This window comes from Procambarus clarkii, chromosome 12 (genome assembly GCF_040958095.1).
Source record: "Procambarus clarkii isolate CNS0578487 chromosome 12, FALCON_Pclarkii_2.0, whole genome shotgun sequence".
NCBI classification, from domain to species: domain Eukaryota; kingdom Metazoa; phylum Arthropoda; class Malacostraca; order Decapoda; family Cambaridae; genus Procambarus; species Procambarus clarkii.
Window position 1 is genome coordinate 46,433,941 of NC_091161.1, and position 12,204 is coordinate 46,446,144.

The window sequence follows — 12,204 nt, forward strand, 5'->3', positions numbered from 1 at the left end:
CGTATATTTAGCAAAATTTGGCACAACATTTACTTCCCTGCCTAGCAACAAGTCTGTCCAATTACACTCATTAATTTTTTTTTTAAGTTCCCCATAGTGTCCTCTCTTGAAATCGAGTTTAACAACTGTTTCAATGTCCCCATTTTCTTATAGATGATATCTTAAAACATATTTAATGTCTAACAGGATATGATCAATCTTTCTCAATGGAGGAATGTACTGGATGTCAAATATCTCTTCTTTTTTCGTGGTGAATATTAGATCCAGTACTGACGATACATCCCCTTCCCTCATTCTTGTGGCCTGCTTTGTGTTGATACAAGAATGTCTCCAGAATGAGGTTTACAAATCTGTCTGTCCAAATGTCCTCCGTTCTTGCTTCATATGCCTCCCAGTCTGCGGCAGATTGCCCGCTGGGCCACCAAAATTGTTAGCAATCCTAGAAGAAAACAAATTAAAAAAAATTTCTTGCACACCTCAGTGTTGTTGGCTTGACTCAGACTCAGGGTTGCCAATGATAAATCACCATCATCACCAGTATGCTCCAGGGGAGCACATGAAGTATCTCCAATAATTTCAAAATGAGGCAAAACCTTTAAAATTGGCCACAGATTCCTGAGAAGCAGAGATCTTCATGGTTCAAAATGGGGAAAAGGGGGGTTACCTTGAGGTTACCTTGAGGTGCTTCCGGGGCTTAGCGTCCCCGCGGCCCGGTCGTCGACCGGGCCGCGGCTGCTCGCAGCCTGACGTACGAGTCACAGCCTGGTTGATCAGGTATCCTTTGGAGGTGCTTATCCAGTTCTCTCTTGAACACTGTGAGGGGTCGGCCAGTTATGCCCCTGTTGGGCACAGAATTTTTCTAATGACAGAAACACAAATGGGGAAACAATGAAAGTTTTCACAAATTGTTTTCTTCACTAACAGCACTTACAAATAAGAAATATGGTAAGCTACCACCAGCATAGGAATAGATGCCTATGCACACAAATAATTTTGACTAACTCGCAACAAAATGGTAAATTAAATGAAACAAGTGTATGGGAGTCAAAATTTTGATTTGCAAAAGAAACTTAAGTGGAATAGAATAATCTCACCAAATGTACTAAACTTCGTCGAAAAATCCAGAAAAATTCCACAAAACTTTGGCTAGGCAAGAAAGTTTCTATACCCTAATGAATTGTATACAACACTATGCACTAGACTAAGTTAGGCAACAAAACATGAAGATTTACACTGCACCGTGCACTGAACTACTGTTAGGCAAGGAAAATTTACTCAGATTTTAATTTGGTCATTCATGCACAATGGTCTGGGAGTTAGGCAAGGAAATAACATAAATCAATACCTTGCAAACTATGGTGAGAATTTTAAAACAATAAACAAGTTTGTGGTAGCATGACCCAACCAGCCAAGGCACGCGTGGGTTTACTGTACCTAGAATTAGGTCTTGTAAACTGCTGGGTAAGGCACAGAATTGGAAACCATATCTGGAGTACAACTAACAAACTCATTCTTAATTTCTAATAAACAATGGGAGGGATATATAAATATATTCAACAAAAGCACAAGTCGAAAGCATGAAATCTTATTCTACATGGGACAAAAATACAACTTTGGGTACAATTTTACAAAGGGGTTTATTAAACAACACAGGATTATTTACACTAAGTATGGAAGGGGAGGGCACACTGTTACATTATAGGATTGTTGATATACAGAGAGATACTTCTCAGCAAACATAAATATTGGGAATGAATAGATTAGAATCCACACCAACCGGGACTTAGGTTCGCCACAATACTCTACCCTTCATTGGTAACTACAAAGGTGGCATGGGGGTCTAGCAATATAAGGTTCTGACACTTAAACACTTTACAAATAGGGGAGAAAGTTGATGTTGTAAGACCACGTGTTACAGAAAGTTGAGTGAATGAATCAAAACACAAAATACCGCCTACACACAGGGTTCCATAAATAACCTTAGCTTTAAAACTGCCTATCCCTAACTAACACAGGGACGGAACACCGATACAGCACGTATGAGATACAGTGCACTTATCGTTAATGTAGGAAACCGCCGCAGGCCACACAAGTGATGACTGCCTTCTCCTGACTGCCGCTCCTGACCAAGTAAATGAGACAGCTAGCACATCTTTGTCCAACCGCCCGCTTCCAAAAATGTTTCATACACATTTGTGTCTCCCAATAGTTCATTTATATGTCTTATAAATGTTTTTCAGGCTGTTTTTCAACATTTAACACTGTTGTTCCTATATATTTTCCAGCACTAAATATGCTTTTTAAATATGTTTTTTCTCTGATGTTTACACTGTTCTGGGGATGAAGCTTTCCTGCTATGACTGTTATGCCCATGTGCAGAACTGATATTGTACTGGTGAGGATTCGAAATGCAAGAGTTCCAGACTGTTTTTAAGCATTTAATACTGTCATTCCTATGTCTCTCACCTGGGTTATACACTTCACGAGGTTCTCTCTTACATCTAGCCTGACAATCTGTCTACACCCAGTCTAGCCTGACAATCTGTCTACACCCAGTCTAGCCTGACAATCTGTCTACACCCAGTTTGTCTATCTTGACAATCTTTGTAGACTTCCAGTTTGTCTAGCCTGACAACATGTCAAGTCTGACAGCCTGTCAAGCTTGGCAGTATTTTTAACCTGACAGTCTGCAGAGCTTGGCAGTATTTTTAACCTGACAGTCTGCGAAGCCTGGCAGTATTTTTAACCTGACAGTCTGCGGAGCTTGGCAGTATTTTTAACCTGACAGTCTGCGAAGCCTGGCAGTATTTTTAACCTGATGGTCTGTGAAGCCTGGCAGTATTTTTAACCTGACAGTCTGCAAAGCCTGGCAGTATGTCTAGCCTGACTGCCTTTCTAGACTTCCATCTTTTGTAGCCTAAGAGCATGTCAAGCATGATAGCATGTCTAGCCTGACAGTCTTATATTGTCTATGCTCTTTGATTTCACAAAGGAATTAACTAATTTTAACCTATGATATGATGGGACAACTTTTCCACAACTCTGTGAACTCTGTCCTTCCATCATAAGCAAATCTGCACATCCCCCACTCCAGCAAACTGTTGTTCCTCAAATCAGGTGAGTAAAATCTGGCCTGGAAAGTGTGGGGTTCCAACCGCAAATTCGCTGCAACGAGGTTCATTGAATCGAGGTTCCACTGAACATCACTTGGCCAACCCTCTGATAGAGGCATAGCAATGGAAAAATACCAAGGTTCAGACACCAAACAAACAGCGCCTGAAGCCAAGACTGAGCTGGCCACCGAACCAGAAGGATCACTCACCTCTGGTAGTACTCCAACCTGGCTAAGATCCAGGGCAACAGCTGGGGGAGTGGGGCAAGAGGTACAGGAACTCCCACCTTGACCAGTCCAGCTGAAAGACATCCTCCTCACGAAATCTAAACCCTCCACAGCGCATGTCATATTTGTGAATACCCATCAGGACTCACCCGTTGAATAGCTTGAGGAGCTACTGAGGGACCCTCCAGGTGGGTACCTTGAGGAGCTACTGAGGGACCCTCCAGGTGGCTACCTTGAGGAACTACTGAGGTACCCTCCAGGTGGGTACCTTAAGGAACTACTAAGGGACCCTCCAGGTGGGTACCTTGAGCTACTGAAGGACCCTCCAGGTGGTTACCTTGAGGAACTACTAAGGGACCCTCCAGGTGGGTACCTTGAGCTACTGAAGGACCCTCCAGGTCCAGGTACCCTCCAGGTCCAGGTACCCTCCAGGTCCAGGTACCCTCCAGGTCCAGGTACCCTCCAGGTCCAGGTACCCTCCAGGTACCTTGAGGAGCTACTGAGAGACCCTCCAGGTGGGTACCTTGAGTAGCTATTGAGAGACCCTCTAGGTGGGTACCTTGAGGAGCTACTAAGAGACCCACTAGATGGGTAACTTGAGAACCTGCTGAAGTACCCTCCAGGTGGGTAGCTTGTGGAGCTTCTGACTGATCCACTTTAGAGACTGTCGTAATTTCTGTAATGCCTAGTTATTTCACTGATTTTAATATGTATAATATTTTCCCCAGTTGCATGATTATCAAGTTTGTGTGGAGAGAGAGAAGTCGTCTACACTGTTGATACCTGGTTGATACCTGGTTGATGGGGTTCTGGGAGTTCTTCTACTCCCCAAGCCCGGCCCGAGGCCAGGCTCGACTTGTGAGAGTTTGGTCCACCAGGCTGTTGCTTGGAGCGGCCCGCAGGCCCACATACCCACCACAGCCCGGCTGGTCCGGCACTCCTTGGAGGAATAAATCTAGTTTCCTCTTGAAAATGTCCACGGTTGTTCCGGCAATATTTCTTATGCTTGCTGGGAGGACGTTGAACAACCGCGGACCTCTGATGTTTATACAGTGTTCTCTGATTGTGCCTATGGCACCTCTGCTCTTCATTGGTTCTATTCTACATTTTCTTCCATGTCGTTCACTCCAGTACGTTGTTATTTTACTGTGTAGATTTGGTACTTGGCCCTCCAGTATCTTCCAGGTGTATATTATTTGATATCTCTCTCGTCTTCTTTCTAGTGAGTACATTTGGAGGGCTTTGAGACGATCCCAATAATTTAGGTGCTTTATTGCGTCTATGCGTGCCGTATATGTTCTCTGTATTCCCTCTATTTCAGCAATCTCTCCTGCTTTGAAGGGGGAAGTGAGAACTGAGCAGTACTCAAGACGGGACAACACAAGTGTGAACACTTCACAACACTGTGTGAAGCCCTAGAACATCAAAAAGAGGAAAATAGAGTCCTCTTGTCACAAGTTGGAGCCCGCTATGAAGATTTGCTCACAGATGTTCAAGAACATGCTAAAGCTCAGATACACGAGTATAAAAAAGTAAGCTTATATTTCTTATATCAACTAAGATAATGTGAGGGAATGGATGAGGCTTAGGAAAGGTGTCTTGTTCAGACCATATTTAGTCGCCAGTGCAGCGTGATCTTTTTCATTAATACATGTTTATATTTTTTTCTGTTTGAGACAGATTTCAAATATTAGTAATATATTGTATGTATTGTAGTGTAAAATAAAAATCTGTTGACACAATACATTTTAAAATAATGCAGAATGACCTAGCATAGCTAAAACAAACCAGCGTTAAATGCAATGAAATGCCAGTTTCTGGGTGAGCCTTGGAGGTTCCCTAAAGCTATCCTACTGATATATTGTAGTGCTATCCTATTTAGAGTCATCAGTCGCAGAGTTCTTGTTGCCTACGTGGGACCAGAGCCAGAACCTGGCCTCCTCAGGGAGGCACAGGGAGTAATGGTTTATGGACACTTTATATTTTGTTTTATTTATATATACAAGAGTTCTTACATTCTTGTGCAGCCACGAGCACCCATAGCATTTCGGGCAAGACCTTAATCCAAATATTCCCTGGAGGCTACAGTTAAGGATTGGCGCCCAGTAAATCCTCCCTGGCCAGGATTCAAACCCAGGCCAAAGCGCTTGCGAAATGCCAGGCGAGTGTCTTACCACTATGCCACGGGGACTGCTGTATAAAGTATATCATTCTTCCCATCGACCAGGGAAGGAACCCAGAAAGGTAGGTACAGGGGTACCTCGGTTTAAGAGTTTAATCCATTCCTGGAGACGGCTCGTAACCTGAAAACTCATAAAGAGAAGCTAATTTCCCAATAAGAAATAATGGGAATGAATTGATCCCTTCTTGACTACCCAAAAACCTCACTTCAAACTAAATTTTATACCTAATTCATCGAAATCTACACTACAAAACTATGTTCAAGTTATTACTTACCCTTGCTGATGACTGCTGTTGGCGTATGGAAAGTCCCCTATTCCATTATAACATCAGGCAGTGAAGGCATCACTGGTGTGCACTTTCTGGCACGTTTTGCCTGCATACCACTAGGACTTGCTTATCTTACTAAGAATCTGTCTAAAGACACTTGTTTTTCCCTACATTTTAACACTTGTCTGTAGTAAGACATCACATTGTCATTTAAAAGGTCAATGCAACGGCCTGCTACAGCTTTATCTGGGCGAGCTTTTTCAACAAAACTTTGCAGTTCTTCCCATTCTTCACACATTTTCTTAATGAAGAAGGGACATCCTCTACTGCCTCTACTCCGGAACTTTATGCTATTCTCTATGCTCTTCGTCTCCTGCTTTCTCGTTGTCAGTCTTCCTTTGTGGTTGTTGTTGACTCTCGTAGTGCCCTCATGGCTCTCGGGTCCTTTAATCCGGTTCATCCAGTAGTTGTCGAGATCCAGCATTGGCTGTTACTCGTTCACAGTAAATTTAAGTCGGTTGAGTTTTGTTGGGTTCCCAGCCATATTGGTGTGTCTTTAAATGAGCGTGCGGATGCTGCTGCTAAGGAAGCTGTCCGCTCTTGTCCCATCTCTCGTAAAGGCATTCCGTATTCCGACTTTTACCCGGTTATCCATTCCTCAGTCCTTACCCGTTGGCAAGCTTCTTGGTTGTCTGTTACTGGTAACAAGCTACGTACTCTTAAATGTTGTGTTTCCTCGTGGCCGTCCTCCTTCCACCGTAACCGGCGGTGGGAAACAGCTCTGGCGAGGTTGCGTATTGGCCATACTCGCTTAACCCATGGTCACTTGATGAAGCGCCGCCCTGCTCCTTATTGTCCTAGTTGCATTGTCCCTCTTACAATCATGCATGTCCTTCTTGAATGTCCTGACTTCCAGGACGAGCGTGTGTCTTGCTTTCCGACCGCCCCTCGCGGTCACCTGTCCCTCGATAGAATTCTTGGTGACTCGGATACTTTTGATATCGTTCGCCTTATGCGTTTTTGTTCTCGTATTGGCATCCTTGGTGATATTTAGCGCCCTCTGATTATTTTGCGTATTTGATGGTGCTACATAGCCTTCCCGGTTTGGTGCCTTCTTTTGATAATTACTTACTTACTTACTGCCTCTACTCACAACTATTTTCTTAGGTTGAACCTTACCACTGGCTTTCTTGGGACCCATGGTGAGATATATAATAAAAAATTTTATGCTCAAATAGCAAAAAATCCGAAAAAAAACAGTAAATCCTTGTGAAGAATTCAGGGGGGGGATAGTCACTGGGCACGAGGCACTGGTAAACTGAGGGGCGATCACTGTGTCACCATGCACTAGGTCAGCCCGTAAGCGTATCAACTCCCTCGTATCCCGATACAAATTTTCCGAGCAAATCCTGCTCGTAACCTGAAAAATTCGTAATCAGGGGCGCTTGTAAGCCAAGGTACCTCTGTAAAACAAAACAGACCACTGTCTGGTGGAAAATTGCGACCTACATCCTCAAAGAAGCAAAATAACTCCCCCAGAAAGAAAACAAACAAGGAATACTTAATCCAACTAGCCCCTCGTAGGGGGGAGGAACTGCGCTACCCACCCCTCCAGTTCTTGAATGATGAAAGCCGCCGATCGGAGGGAGGGAGAACCAGGCTCCCTACCCTATAGTTCTTGAATAATGAAAGATGCTGACCAGAGGGAGGGAGAGCGCCAAGAAGTCTCCTGGGCTCACCCAAAAACTAGCATATCATTACCTTCAATGCTAATTTTCTGTAGGGAGCCCAGACAGCTCTCTGATGCTATCTACCAACAGTAGATAGCTGGTATGATATGCTAGATATGCTGGTAATAAGAAAGGATTAGAATGCAGTTACCAACATCCCAAAAATTTTTTAAATATGCTTAGGAAAGGTGAGTGTCGATTTGGATCAATATGTAGGTTTTTCCATCCTGACATGTGCCAAACCTCACTGGAGGACAGAAAATGCTATGACCTCAGCTGCCCACACTTTCACGTGAAAGGCACGGAACGCTACATAAACAGCGGCAAGCAGGATAATGAATTTGGAGGAAACTCTATAAATTTTTTATACCAGACCAAAAGAGAATACAAAAGGAGGAGCATGGAGAGTGTATGGAACTGGATGCCAGATCCACTTGCATTCCAGAATTACAGATACAATTACACACCGAAAGGGAACTACAACTACGACAGGCAACTGCCCTACAACAATCAGTACTGGTCAGAACAAACTCATTATGTCCACGCATAATGGGCTTGCCGAAAAAGTCTCCCATTCAAACTATCACTAATAGAGTAACCTCATTCATCTTTGCCAACATACAAGGACTGAAAACAAGAACAAACAACAAAGTACAGTTCATAAATGGTCTCCTCACGGAGTCAAGTGCAGTATTTGGAGCTTTCACAGAAACCCATGCAGGGGTTGGACAGTGAGATCTGGATTCCAGGATATAACCTATACAGGTGTGATAGGAAAATTAGGTCACATGGAGGAGTGGGTCTGTATATTAGGGAAGACCTTGTATGCTCGGAGCTCCTAAACGTTACAAATGAGGTGGTAGAGGTACTGAGATTAAAAATAGAGAAAATAAATTTAGTGATTATTCTAATATACAAACTGCCAGATGCAACGGCAGAGGAATTCACAGAACAGATAAACAAAATAGAGAATAGCCTTGATAATTTGGAGAACCCGATACCTGATATTATCATCCTAGGTGACTTCAACTTGCTTAGTCTCAGGTGGAAAATAGCAAACAATAATATTATACCAGGAAATCTATCGGGACCTAACCAACCACAGATTAGAGAACTACTTAGATTCTGTGACAAATTTTCACTCAATCAGCAGATATTGGAGCCAATGAGAAATGAAAATATTTTAGATCTGGTCTTTACGAACAATGAAGACATTATCAGAGACATTACGATATCAGATACCACATACTCAGATCACAAGCTCATTGAAGTGCAAACGACCATCAATACTCAGAATAGACCTAAAACGTTGATAAAGCGAGAGGGAATTCAGTAAATTCAATTTTAATAATAAAAGGATAGACTGGGAGATAATAAACAGGGAACTTACAAACATTCCATGGGAAACTGTTCTAAGTAATACAAGTCCTACAAAAGGAATAGAAAAACTGACTTCGGAAGCGTATCAAGTCTGTCTGAAACATGTTCCTTTGAGGAAAGCCAAAAAGAGATCCAATGTAGAAAGAGAACGCAGACAACACTATAAACGCAGGAAAAAAATATCGGAACTGCTTATGCAGACACGAATTTCCCGTCGAAGAAGGAATAATTTAAATAGGGAGATTGAAGAAATCGAGCGGAAATTGAAACACTCATATGAAACTGAAGAAAGGCAGTTAGAACAGAAAGCAATTCAGGAAATAAAGAAAAATCCAAAATATTTCTTCACATATGCAAAATCAAAAGCAAAAACCACTGCCAGTATTGGACCTATCTGTACAAGTGAAGGTTCATACACGGAGGATGACAAAGAAATTAGTAAAATCCTAAAAAAGCAGTATGAGGACATGTTTAGCACTCCAATAAACAACATGAAAGTGGAAGATCCAGACAATTTCTTTATGCGGGATATTCAAACCCCTGTAATATAATTGATATCAACACGAGCGCACTAAATTTTGAAAGAGAAATTGAAAACATGCCCATGCACTCGGCCCCAGGTCCAGACTCATGGAATTCAATATTTATCAAGAAATGCAAAGTGCCGGTAGCACAGGCACTCAGTATAGTGTGGAGGAAGAGCTTGGACACGGGGGAGATACCAGATGCACTTAAAGTAGCAGACATAGCCCCTCTACACAAGGGAGGGAGCAAAGCATTGGCAAAGAATTATAGACCAGTTGCACTAACATCGCACATCATAAAAGTATTTGAGAGAGTGATTAGGAGTCAGGTCACCAATTTCATGGAGACCAATGACCTTCACAACCCAGGCTAACATAGATTTCGAGCGGGAAGATCGTGCCTCTCACAGCTACTTGAGCACTACGACAAAGTCACTGAAGAATTATAAGAAAAACAGAATGCTGATGTGATATACACGGACTTTGCAAAGGCTTTCGATAAATATAACCATGGCATGATAGCACACAAAATGAAGTAAATGGGAATAACTGGTAAAGTAGGATGCTGGATACTCAGTTTTCTGTCAAACAGGACTCAGCGAGTAACGGTCAACCATATAAAATCTAGTCCAAGTGCAGTTAAAAGCTCTGTACCTCAGGGTACAGTCCTTGCACCGCTGCTTTTCCTTATTCTCATATCAGATATAGACAAAAATACAAGTCACAGCTTCGTATCATCCTTTGCAGATGACACAAAAATCAGTATGAAAATTTTCTCGGCTGAAGACACTGAAAAACTTCAAGCTGATATTAATAAAGTTTTCGACAGGGCATCAGAAAATAACATGATGTTTAACAGTGATAAATTCCAGGTACTCAGGTACGGTAAAAATGAGGACCTTAAACATAATACAGAGTACAAAATACAATCAAATGTACCCATAGTAGGAAAACAGCATGTAAAGGATTTGGGAATAATAATGTCTGACGACCTAACGTTTAAGGAGTATAACCAAGCAAATATTGCGACAGCCAGAAAAATGATAGGATGGATTACGAGAACTTTCAAATCCAGGGATCCCATCACAATGGTTGTACTCTTCAAGTCACTTGTGTTGTCCCGTCTTGAGTACTGCTCAGTACTCACTTCCCCCTTCAGAGCAGGAGAGATTGCCGAAATAGAGGGAATACTGTACAGAGAACATATACAGCATGCATAGACACAATAAAGCACCTAAATTATTGGGATCGTCTCAAAGCCCTCCAAATGTACTTACTCACTAGAAAGAAGACGAGAGAGATATCAAATAATATACACCTGGAAGATACTGGAGGGCCAAGTACCAAATCTACACAGTAAAATAACAACGTACTGGAGTGAACGATATGGAAGAAAATGCAGAATAGAACCAGTGAAGAGCAGAGGTGCCATAGGCACAATCAGAGAACACTGTATAAACATCAGAGGTCTGCGGTTGTTCAACATCCTCCCAGCAAGCATAAGAAATATTGCCGGAACAACCGTGGACATCTTCAAGAGGAAACTAGATCTATTCCTCCAAGGAATGCTGGACCAACCGGGCTGTGGTGGGTATGTGGGCCTGCGGGCCGCTCCAAGCAACAGCCTAGTGGACCAAACTCTCACAAGTCAAGCCTGGCCTCGGGCCGGGCTGTGGTGGGTATGTGGGCCTGCGGGCCGCTCCAAGCAACAGCCTGGTGGACCAAACTCTCACAAGTCAAGCCTGGCCTCGGGCCGGGCTTGGGGAGTAGAAGAACTCCCAGAACCCCATCAACCAGGTATCAACCAGAGAAGGAAAACAGGGACTACCAGGGAGGCGGCAGCACCACAGAACTCAGTGCAAGGAACAGAAATACAGCTGCTTAGGCCTGGGACATTCATGAGGTACCTAAAAGAGTGGCAAGCTTCCTAACATCATGGGCATCAGGGTAGATCACAGGCTAGCTAGACTTAATGATACTGCAGACAACTTGGGACACACGAGCCCTGGAACAGGGAACCAGGGGAAACCGGATCATTCCAGAGCCCATTCGCCAACACAGAACCAGTGGCCCGCAGGCAGCACTACCAGACATAGCATGTCATGTATCCCCGACTGAACCAACTAAGCATTCACAACCAATGGACCCCTCCAGAAGGCCACCTTTCCATTCTTCGCCAGAAACAAAGGAATCTGTAGCAAACGAACAACTCCTGGGTGCCAGAAAAGAGCATAAAGCTCCCCAACCCAACCCATAGAGGCCAAAGCCAATAAAAACAAAGATTTCCAGAAGCAATCACAAACTGAAGGGCCCACCACAAACCGAGGAGAAGAAATAAATAAAAGAACCCAATCCAGAGAACAAGAAGACTCGGGCAGAGCATTGAGCAGGCTGGAAGTGAAAAAATGCAGAGGTCATGTGGAATGGAGCAGAAATGACATCCACCTCAAACGCAAGCTGCAGTGGCTTGCGTTTGGGGTGGATAGTGGAGTGCTCCACAAATACAGCACGATGAGAAGCGATAATATTCGGCATGAGATGCTGTTCCAAGAAAAGTTAAGAGGAAGTCCCTGTGGTGAAGTGGTAACACACTGGCATCTCTCCTGGCATTTTGCGAGCACTTTGGCCTGGGTTTGTATCCTGGCTGGGGAGGATTTGTTGCCAATCCTTAACTGTAGCCTCTGTTCACCCAGCAGTGAATGTATACCTGGTTGTTAAACGATTTGGCGGTTGTATTCCGGGAAAAATTAGGATTAAGGACTTGGCTGAAACACAGTGC

At 43.3% G+C, this 12,204-nt stretch overlaps 1 protein-coding gene across 3 annotated transcripts in view; it reads left to right on the forward strand.

Moving 5' to 3' along the window:
• LOC138363920 (F-box/LRR-repeat protein 16-like) overlaps window positions 1–12,204 on the forward strand; it is a 159,917-nt gene that overhangs the window by 104,242 nt on the left and 43,471 nt on the right. For 2 of the 3 annotated variants that reach the window (XR_011228266.1, XM_069323382.1), the window contains exon 5: window positions 4,069–4,117. The exons of the other annotated variant lie outside the window; for it this stretch is intronic. The gene's annotated coding sequence lies outside the window, so the exon portion shown is untranslated. Of the gene's footprint in view, window positions 1–4,068; window positions 4,118–12,204 lie in introns of those variants that run through there. 3 annotated transcript variants of the gene reach the window in all.